This window comes from Onychomys torridus, chromosome 10, assembly GCF_903995425.1.
Source record: "Onychomys torridus chromosome 10, mOncTor1.1, whole genome shotgun sequence".
In the NCBI taxonomy this organism is placed as follows: Eukaryota; Metazoa; Chordata; class Mammalia; order Rodentia; family Cricetidae; genus Onychomys; species Onychomys torridus.
In genome coordinates, this window is record NC_050452.1 from 86,015,121 (window position 1) to 86,027,356 (window position 12,236).

Sequence of the window (12,236 nt, forward strand, 5' to 3'; positions counted from 1 at the left end):
CGGGGCTGCTGATCTCTAGAGAGTTAAGGAATTAGGTAAATTGGCAGGTAAAGCTAGGCTGACTTTTGGTGAGTGGGACTGTCAAACCATCTTGAGGACTAGTCATTGTTCAGAATGAGTTCACCAATTATGGTGTAATGGGTGTGTCTGCTTAACTGGGGCCAGGGAGTGTGACTTCTTTCAATCTTTTGCAAGCTGTTAGTGGACAGCCTGTGATGCACATCACATTCTGGTTTAATGTTTATTCAGCTAAGAAGAAATTAGTCTATATCAACACTACCTTGACAAATTTTGTTCCTCATGTTATTTCCCTAACAGTGCATAAAAGATGACATATTTCCCGTTTCAGGAGGTCAGGCAGAGCATCCAGAGGAAAGGGATTCAGAACTGAGAAATGACAATGTCTCTGAATGAGTCAGGTGAAAGGCAAGGGGTTAGGATAACAAGATTTGAGAAGTCATTGACTATGGGTTTTTTTTGGGGGGGGATTAGATATGAAACCAGTTTTACATTGGTTTAAGGTAATGGCTTCTTTGAGAAGAATCCCCCAGGGATTCACAAGAGTCACAGCAGGGCATCAAGTTATTTTAAGGTTGTTCTGGCAACACAGGTAAAAGAGAATGGGATAGCAATGTTAAAGACAGAAAGACATGAAGTCGTTTTAGAGAGAACTACAGAACCGCATGTTCAAGACCACAAACAATTACAATTAATTGCTGCGTTGCTAGAAAACACACTTGGAAGAAGGATGCAGTGTCTACAGCAGCCAGGGAGGGTCTGGGGCCTGGGTTCTCCTGGAAGATTTTGTCACATGCTAAAGTTAGAGAGCCACAAATCCAATCTTTACAATGGGCATTAGCAAAGGAACACAGCATCATAGAAAAGCACCAAGCCAAAAACCCTGCCCAAAAGAACCAGGGTCCTTTCTGTGGTCCATTATTTTGGACATCTGATTTAAACTCGATATCATGAGATATATCAAGCTGAACTATTCTTTAATACTGTGTTTCTAAATAGACCATTCTAGGAAGACCTCTGAGATTCCTAGAATGGGCTTTACTTTTTGACCAACTCACCCTTGAAAAATAGGATTCTCCAGGCTTTCTGTATCCAAGGTGTTCACATTCCCTTTGACAAATAATTAGGCATCCACCTAGCTCTGCACTTTGTGGACAACATACTAACCTTGCTGGAAAAAAAAAAAAAAAAGTGACTTGTAATCAATAAGGAATCCTAGATTCTAATCTCTATTGCAGATTTGACTTCAAGTCACAGTTGAAGCCCCAAGGTAAATGATGAGGTATGGGAGTTCATGGTGGCCCTTCAGAGCCTGCTTTTCTCCCTTACCTCAGGGGCATCTGGAAAACTGGCCTCGGAAGCAGGATGGAGGCTCCCATAGTTACATAAATATCTGTTGAATCAGCACTCAACTGAAAAGTGGATATAAACTCTGAGCAGCTCTTAGCATGGGGATTAACCAATAGTCACTGACAAGGACAAATCTGGGCCATTTTAGGAGCACACCTATCCTGGAAGTTATGGCCTCCCAACTTCTTGTGTAAGTCACAGTAAATTTTAACACAGTCATGGCTTTCACAGATTACTCTTTGGAGCATCTTTTTCTGAAAAATAGACATTGTCAGTGTTTATCCAAGGTCACAACAATGCTTTTGTTAGGATTACAAAAGCATTTTCCCTAATATTTTAATAACAATATTTGCTTAATTATCTTTTTTTCAGTTAGTGAGTTTGAAAAACTGAAAAAAAAATCATGGTTTTTTTTGAGATAGTATTTTATTTTTATAGTGAATTTTTAAAAATTATATTTGTGTTTTAATTTTACATACCAGCCATGGCTTCCCCTGTCCTCCCCCCTCCCGCCCACACCCAGCCCCTCCCCTCCATTCCCATCTCCTCCAAGTCCAAGACTCCCCTGGGGATTCAGCTCAACCTGGTAGATTCAGTACAGGCATTTTTTTTCTAAAAGAGAAATCCTCACATTTCGTGGAAAACAAGTGGAACAGCAAGATCAAGAATTCATTTTACTGTGATAGAAACTTGTTTGTGGGCCTAAGTGCCAAATTCCGTAACCACAAGGCAAATTATTCATCAAGCCAGAAAGAGAGAGGGAGCGGTAGCATATAGATCTTTTTGACTGGTTAGTGTGTGTGTGTGTGTGTGTGTGTGTGTGTGTGTGTGTGTGTGTGTGTCCCCTTCCATTGGTTCAGTTAATAATTAGTCTTTCTGTATTAGCAGCAGGCACACACACATATAAGCGTAAACATATAGGTATAGAGATATTGATGTGTGCTAAGAAGTCATGGTTTAATATGAACCTATATGAGTATATAAGAACTATAAGACATGCCACAAATACACACAAAAGGAACCAAAAGAGATTTTTAGTCTATGAAATAGACTCCAGTGAGAAGGCATTAATGACCTTGTAGGCTCAATCTTGGACAGTAGTGCATCTCCTTAGTAAGCCAACACAGTTTACCTCATCCTAATAAGCAGTGTTTGGCATAGAGAAAATTCCCTCAGATTTGCAAGCTCATGGCCTAGATTTTATTCTTATCCCGGTCTTTACTGCTGGTGTAACATTAGGCAAATTGCCTAACCTTCTGAACTTTAATATTATCTACAGGAAGACACTCAGAAACTGCAGCATTGCCTGTTTTACCAGGCTACTGAGAGATTCATGTGGGTACTATTGTGGGAGCCCACAGAGGTTTCTTAGTGAGATCTGAGCTCTCTTTACATAGCAGAGCTGCTTTAGGGATGGCTTGACCACATGCATGGTCACCAGGTGTCTGGAATAGTCTGCACTTGGCTGTGCTGGAGGGAGGTCTTTTGCTCCACCTCTTGGCATTCCTTTAAAAGCCCTTTAGTAGAGACAGAAGGGGCTGGTAGGGTTTTGACCCAGACCCTACTGAGGCTGTCCTATGTTTCTAACTGTCTCTCCTCTATGTTTCTATCTACTTACTTCTCACTTCTCCCTAGAGGGGGTTGGTCTCCCTCAGACTATGATAAGGCTGTCATGTAACTGCTGCCTCCCCCACCCCTGCATGCTCCTCCATGGTGCCACAGTTGTAGATTACTGTAGAAGCTGGCTTAGTTAGGGTTGCTATTGATGTGGTAAAGTACCATGACCAAAGCAGGAAAGGGTTTGTTTGGTTTATGCTTCCACTATTCATCATCAAAGAAATCAGGATAGGAGGGCAGGAGCCAACACAGAGGCCATGGAGGGGTGCTGCCTACTGGCTTGCACCCCTTGTCTTGCTCAACCCACAGAGCCTAGCCTTCCATATCAATCACTAACTAAGAAGATGCTCTACAGGCTTGCCTGCACACTAATCTTATGGAGGCATCTTCTTAATTGAGGCTCCCTTGACTCTGGTGTGCATCAAGTTGTCATATAACTGTCCAGCACAGTGGCCTGTGATTTTGAAAGGGTACACTGTCACATAGTCTTCTCTCTAGAAATAGAGATACCAGTTGTATCTACTTGAACCCAGACACTAAAAGATACATCTTTGCTCTTTGTCCAACTTTTTTTTGTAGTTATTCAAGACAGGGTTTCTCTATGTAGCCTTGATCATCCTGGAACTTATTTTATAGACTCGTCTGCCCTTGAACTCAGAAGATAGGCCTGCCTCTGCCTCTCAAGTGCTGGGATTAAAGGCTTGCACCAGTACTTCCCAGATGGTTCCTGCTTTGTGTAAACCATCAGTTAGTATAACAAAAGTCAGAACTCCCTTGGCCTTGGTACTCCATGACTAACTATCAAAGCCAAAGCTGTGAGGACTCCAGCACAACAGGAGCTGCTGCTTGTGGTCAGGCAGAAGGTTGGCTTGCAAGGGAAGTGGTTTCCAAGACATGGGACCCAAACACGCTGCACTGGCCTGCTACTGTGCCAAGCTAGCATCTAAGTTCACTTCAAAGAGGACACTGCTTGGGGTGGGGCATCTCAGGAAGCACTCTATGAGATAGACAGGTCACTATGGCTTGTAGGATGGTCTGGCCTTGGTTTAGGGAGAAATCCTGCTTCTTGCCGAGTGCTCGTAATTAACCAAAACATGCAAACTAATTTTACAAAAGGATGTGCTGTGAAAAGCATTGGAATTTTCACTGTTTATAACCACTTGTAAGAAACAGGTTTTAAAAAACAAACAAACAAATAAATAAGGAATTTATGCCATGACTGTGGCATTCAAAGGGTTTTCCGACTGGCAATATTTCCCCAGTAAATGTTTATATGTTCCAAATAGGGGGAAGGAATTAAAGCATTCTTACTAAAATAAGAAGCAAGACAAAAGTTCCCACTATCTTTACTCCTATTGAAAATAGTGCTTGAAATCTCAGCCAAAGCAAATAAAGAAGCTAGACTATCCCTGTGTGCAGATGTGATTCTAGAGAGAGAAGACCCTGAAGACACTGTTTGAAAGTTCTTGGATCTGATAAACACTTTCAGCGAGGTGCAGGATAGAAAACTAATCTACAGCCATCAGTAGGCTGCCTGTAGACAGACAACATGCAAATAAAATCATGAAAACAACCCCATTGCCTTAAAAAAAAAAATCTTGCAATAAACCTAAACAAAGAAACGAGATGCCTTTACAGTGAATAATTTAAGACACTGAAAAAATAAATTGAAGAGGATAGTAGAAGAAGAAAGCCCTCTAAGTTCACGGATTATTGGCTTTGGTGTCCATGACACCAAAGTTTTACTGGGAAATGTATTTTCATAACTGAATGAGAAATTCGTTTGCTTATAATGCTTCATTTGTTGAATTTTATGTGTAATGATCTTCTATTTTACCCATTTCATTGTTTATAAGACATTTCTAGCCCTTCAGAGTAGGTGGGATCTGCACATATCCACTGAATTACAGAAAAATGTCTGAGAACAGGTTTGTGTCCCTATTTTTCTCCCAAATTCAGCCAAATATTTTATATTTTAGAATGGATACAGGTAATGTCACTACTTTTAGAAAATCTGTGGTAAAATCCTGAGGACATTATTAGATATTGTTGTCTTATTTTCCTGGACACATTGTATTTCCAAGAAGAGGTCCAGAAGTACCATAGGATGATGGGTGAAGAAATGTGCAGGCTGGACCAAGGTTGGCAGATGGAAGGAAGGCTGGCTTGAAAGAATTTATGAGAGGTTCCATAAATCAGATGAGAAAGAGAGAGAGAGAGACAGAGAGAGAGAGAGACAGAGAGAGAGAGAGAGAGAGAGAGAGAGAGAGAGAGAGAGAGCTGGGTTTAAGGTTATAATGGGGTGACAAGGCAGTAAAAAAAAAATTCCATCAATTTCAAACCATCCTATCAAAATGAATGAAAGCAAAACAAAATGATAAACATCCAACAAGACAATGGGAAAACAAAGGACCAAAAAGATTGAAGCTCAGGGTTAATTCCTAGTCAACAGGAGGTTTTTTTTTTTTTTTCGTTTTTCTTTTTTTTTTAACCTCTAAATGATGAGCACATGATTATACTTTCCAAACAAAGAATTTTCTCAACTACTCTATTATGAAGTCCTCACGCAAGTATGAGAAAACACTTAAAAATCATCTGAGCGGAGGCAGGCAGGCGGAGCGGTGGGGCGGCTGCCTAGACGCAATTGTAATAAAAACCAGAAACTGAGCTACCATCTGCTGAGGAGTTAGTGAAAACAAGCTCCTAATCAAGAGCTTGGAACAAGGACACCTTTAATCCCAACACCTGGGGAAGGAGCCATCTCCGTGGGAGGAGACCAGAACTGATCTGAGCATTGTCTGAGGCCAACCCAGGGCCCAGGTGCCGATCCTGCAAAACCCAACAACTTGGAGGTGTTACTGAGACTATCCTACTCAGCTGAAATCCATCTAGCAGAGGAATCAGAAACCTACAGTCTGCAGTCTGAGGAAACAAGAGCAGCTGAGGAGTTGATGAAAGAGCAGATTGTGACCTGAGAACACAAAAGACCGCACCACCCAGCCACCTAACCAGATCAACATAATCATAAGTATACACTTCACCAACTGAGAACAGGTAAGCTCCCATCTCCAGACTGGCAAATCAGGTCTCTAACTCCTAGACCCTACCCATTGGAGTCCCAGCGACCAGACAGATACCTTTCTCTACTCCTCCCCCCAAAAAAACCCAAAAAGCACAAAAAAACCAAAAAAACAACTAACCCCTATGAACCTAACAACCACTGAAACCATAAGCACACCCTACACCAACTAGTAACAACTGCTCCCAAAGACAGAACCCACTAACACTGATTTGACTAAGCTGATCACAAAGAAACAGAGACCAACAGCACCAATTAACAAAGCAACCAACAGCACTAATTTAACAAAGAAATCCTAGTGAACCAAGACTAACTATTAGAACAAGAGAGGCACCTTCAGACACAGACACTGCCTGCATCGAACAGAGGAAGAGATGAGTAGATGCCAGTGCAAAAACACAGGCAACAACGTGAAGACCTATATGACAACATCACAACCTAGTGATTCTACACCTATAAGACCTGAACATACCAAGGCAGAAGAAACAGAAGAAATCAACCCTAAAAATGACTTTAAGAAGATGATCGAGGCCGTTAAAGAGAAAATGAAAAACTCCCTTAAAGAGGAAATAAAAATTCCCTTAAAGAGGAATAAATAATTCCCTTAAAGAGGAAATGAAAAACTCCATTAAAGAGGAAGTGAAAAACTCCCTTAGAGAGGAAATAAAAAAAATCCCTTAAAGAAATGGAAGAAAAAACAAACAAAAATTGGAAGAAATCAAAGAAAGCCAAGAAAAAGTAATTAAACAGAGGAAAGAAACAATCCAAGATCTGAAAAATGAAATTGAGACAATAAAGAAAACACAAACTCAGGGAATGCTGGAAAGAGAAATCCTGACTAAATGAACAGGAACTACAGAAACAAGTATAACCAACTGAATGCAAGAGATGGAACAGAGAATCTCCGACAATGAAGACATAATAGAGAAAATAGATGTATCATTCAAAGAAAACACTAAAGACAAAAAAGTCGTAACACAAAACATCCAAGAAATTTGGGACACCATGAAAAGACCAAACCTAAGAATAATAGGGATAGAAAAAGGAGAAGAATACCAACTCAAAGGCACAGAAAACATATTCGACAAAATCATAGAAGAAAACTTTCCTAACCTAAAGAAAGAAATACCTATGAAGATACAAGAAGCTTACAGAACACCAAATAGGCTGGGTCCAAAAAAAAGTACCCTTGCCACATAATAATCAAAACACTAAACATACAGAACAAAGAAAAAATATTAAGAGCCACAAAGGAAAAAGACAAAGTAACATATAAAGGCAAACCCATCAGAATAATACCAGACTTCTCAATAGAGACTATGAAAGCTAGAAGGTCCTGAACAAATGTTATACAGACACTAAGAGACCACAGATGCCAACCCAGACTATTATACCCAGCAAAACTCTCAATCACCATAGACAGAGTAAACAAAATATTCCATGACAAAACCAAATGTAAACAATACTTGTCCACAAACCCAGCCCTACAGAAAGCACTAGAAGGAAAAATCCAACCTAAAGAAGCTAAACACACCTTTGAAAACTCAGGCAATAGATAATCCCACACCAACAAACACCAAAGAAGGACAACACAACCTGACCACAAAAATAACAGGAACTAACAATCACTGGTCATTAATATCCATCAATACCAATGGTCTCAACTCACCTATAAAAAGACACAGACTAACAGAATGGATAAGAAAACAGGATCCATCCTTCTGCTGCATACAAGAAACACACCTTAACTTCAAAGACAGACACTACCTCAGAGTAAAGGGCTGGGAAAAGGCTTTCCAAGCAAATGGACCTAAGAAACAAGCTGATGTAGCTATCCTGATATATAATAAAATAGACTTCAAACTAAAATCAATAGAAAGACATCAGGATGGACATTACATATTTATCACAGGAAAAATACACAAAGATGAAGTCTCGATCCTGAACATATATGCCCCCAATACAAAGGCACCCACATTCATAAAATAAACACTACTAAAGCTTAAAACACACATCAAACCCCACACATTAGTAGTGGGAGATTTCAACACACCACTCTCACCAGAAGATAGTTCTACCAGATTGAAACTCAACAAAGAAATAAAGGATGTAATGGATGTTATGACTCAAATGGACTTAATAGATATCTACAGAACATTTCATCCTAACACAAAAGAATATACCTTCTTCTCAGCACCCCATGGAACCTTCTCAAAAATTTACCACATGCTTGGTCACAAAACAAATCTCAACAGATACAAAAACATTGGAATGTATCTTATCAGACCACCATGCCTTAAAGTTAGACTTCAACAACAACAAAAATTATAGAAAGCCTACAATCTCGTGGAAACTGAATAATACTCACTTGAAACATGAATGGGTCAAGGAAGAAATAAAGAAAGAAATTAAAGATTTCCTAGAATTCAATGAAAATGAAAGTACAACATACCCAAACTTATGGGACATTATGAAAGCAGTACTAAGAGGAAAATTCATGGCCCTGAATGCACACATAAAGAAGATAGAAAAATCTCATACCAATGAATTAACAGCACAACTGAAAACACTAGAACAAAAAGAAACAAACTCACCCAGGAGAAATAGATGCCAGGAAATAATCAAATTGAGGGCTGAAATCAACGAAATAGAAACCAAGAGAACAATACAAAGAATCAATGAAACAAAGAGTTGGTTCTTTGAAAAAATCAACAAGATAGACAAACCCCTAGCCAAATTAACCAAAAGACAAAGAGAGATCACCCAAATTAACAAAATCAGAAATGAAAAGGGAGACATAACAACAATGAGGAAATCCAGAGAGTCATCAGGTCATACTTCAAAAACGTATACTCCACAAAATTGGAAAATCTGTAAGAAATGGACAATTTTCTGGATAGATACCACATAACAAAGTTAAATCAAGACCAGAGAAACCATTTAAATAGACCAATAACCCCTGAAGAAATAGAAACAGTCATTAAAAGTCTCCCAACCAAAAAAAGCCCAGGACCAGATGGTTTCAGTGCAGAATTCTACCAGACTTTCAAAGAAGAACTAATACCAATACTCTTCAAATTGTTCCACACAATAGAAACAGAAGGAACACTACCAAACTCTTTTTATGAAGCTACAATTACCCTGATACCCAAACCAAACAAAGATGCAACAAAGAAAGAGAATTACAGACCAATCTCCTTCATGAACATTGATGCAAAAATACTCAACAAAATATTGGCAAACCGAATCCAAGAATGCATCAAAAAAATTATCCAACATGACCAAGTAGGTGTCAACCCAGGGATGCAAGGATGGTTCAACATATGAAAATCTGTCAATGTAATACACCATATAAACAAACAAAAAGAAAAAAACCACATGATCATCTCATTAGATACTGAAAAAGCCTTTGACAAAATCCAACACTCCTTCATGATAAAGGTCTTAGAGAGATCAGGAATACAAGGAACATTCCTAAACATAATAAAGGCAATTTACAACAAGCCAGCAGCCACTATCAAATTGAACGGAGAGAAACTCAAACCGATACCACTAAAATCAGGAACAAGACAAGGCTGTCCACTATCCCCATATTTATTCAATATAGTACTAGAAAATCTAGCTAGAGAAATCATAAGACAACAAAAAGAAATCAAAGGGATACAAATTAGAAAGGAAGAAGTTAAACTTTCACTATTTGCAGATGATATGATAGTATACATAAGTGACCCCAAAAATTCTACCAGGGAACTCCTACAACTGATAAACTCCTTCAGTAAAGTGGCAGGATACAAGATCAACTCAAAAAAATCAGTAGCCCTCCTACACACAAATGAGAAAAAGGGCTGAGAAAGAAGTCAGAGAAACATCACCCTTTTACAATAGCCACAAATAATATAAAATACCTTGGGATAACACTAACTAAACAAGTGAAGGACCTTTTTGATAAGAACTTTAAATCTCTAAAGAAAGAAATTGAAGAAGATATCAGAAAATGGAAGGATATCCCATGCTCATGGATAGGCAGGATGAACACAGTAAAAATGGCAATCTTACCAAAAGCAATCTACAGATTCAATGCAATCCCCATCAAAATCCCAACACAATTCTTAACAGATTTGGAAATAACAATACTAAACTTCATACGAAAAAACAAAAGACCCAGGATAGCTAAAAGAATCCTGTATGATAAAGCAACCTCTGGAGGCATCACCATCCCTGACCTCAAGCTCTACTATAGAGTTATAGTAATAAAAAAAAAAAAAAGCCTGGTACTGGTATAAAAACCGAAATACGGACCAATGGAATCGAATTGAAGACTCTGACATTAATCCACACACATATGAACACCTGATTTTTGACAAAGAAGCCAAAACTATATAATGGAAAAAGGAAAGTATCTTCAACAAATGGTGCTGCCATAACTGGATGTCAATATGTAAAAGATTACAAATAGATCCATATCTGTCACCATGCACAAAACTCAAGTCCAAGTGGATCAAAGACCTCAACATAAATCCTGTTACACTAAACTTAATAGAAGAGAAAGTAGGAAGTACTCTTGAATGCATTGGCACCAGAGATTACTTCCTAAATATAACACCAAAAGCACAGACACTGAGCATAACAATTAATAAATGGGACCTCTTGAAACTGAGAAGCTTTTGCAGGGCAAAAGATACAGTCAATAAGACATAAAGACAGCCTACAGAATGGGAAAAGATCTTCACCAACCCCACATCTGACAGAGGGCTGATATCCAGAATACATAAAGAACTCAAGAAATTAGACATCAAAATACTGAACAATCCAATTACAAAATGGGCTAAAGAGCTAAACAGAGAATTCACAAAACAAGAAACACAAATGGCTGAAAGACATTTAAAGAAGTGTTCAACATCCTTAATCATCAGAGAAATGCAAATCAAAACGACTCTGAGATACCACCTTACACCTGTCAGAATGGCTATGATCAAAAGCACTAATGACAGTCAATGTTGGAGAGGATGCAGAACAAAGGGAACACTACTCCACTGTTGGTGGGAATGCAAGCTTTTACAGCCACTGTGGAAGTCAGTATGGCGGTTTCTCAGAAAATTGGGAATCGAACTACCTCAAGACCCAGCCATACCACTCTTGGGCATATGCCCAAGGAATGCTCAACCATACCACAAAGATACATGCTCAACTATGTTCATATCAGCATTATTTGTAATAGCCAGAACCTGGAAACAACCTAGATGCCCATCAACTGAAGAATGGATTAAGAAAATGTGGTTCATATACACAATGGAGTACTACTCAGCAGAGAAAAACAATGACAGCATGAAATTCACAGGCAAATGGATGGAACTAGAAAAAATCATCCTGAGTGAGGTAACCCAAATCCAGAAGGACAAACATGGTATGTACTCACTCTTAAGTGGATTCTAGCTAGAAAGCAAAGAACAATCAGACTGCAACCCACAGAACCATAAGGCTATATATATGGCATGGAGGATCTTAGGATGACTGTTGCTTATAATAAGATCTGGTTTTACTCAATTACTGAGCAACCCTCAAATTACACTATTAAGGTAAGAATTTATACTGTATCAAGCTTATAATAGAAAATAAATAAATTAATTAATCTAAAAAAGAAAAAAGAAAAGAAAAATTTGAACTATTAAAAACAAACAAACAGACAAACATGTTGCTACAGCAAAAAGGGGAAGGAAACTAGGGGCTCATCATTCCTCTCCACACTCTGTTCTTTTCCTTGTGTTATATATTTTAATTTTTTTATAGGTGGATTCTGCTGGAATATCCACTACAGATAAGCACTTGAGGGCTCCTGTTGCAAATCACCCTCTGGAGCGATGGAAGTTTCTACTGACACTTGGAGGGGAACCAATCTGGTGTCGGTGTGGGCCCGGGGTTCTGCTTATGTCTTTCCGCAGGACAATGAAATTCGTCATTGGGTTTCTGAGTGCTGAGTGCGCCCTGTGGCTGCAGCTGAAGCCCAACATGGCAGAAACCTATTGGGCCTTTGTGAAAAACTCTCCCCTTCTGATGTCAATGGGGATTGAAAGCCCAATATGGCCAGCTTTGGCAAGCATTAATGTAAGCCTAGGAACTGCAGACATGCGGTTGGATTCTCCAGAAGGTAATGTATGGTAAATACTTTTTCAAG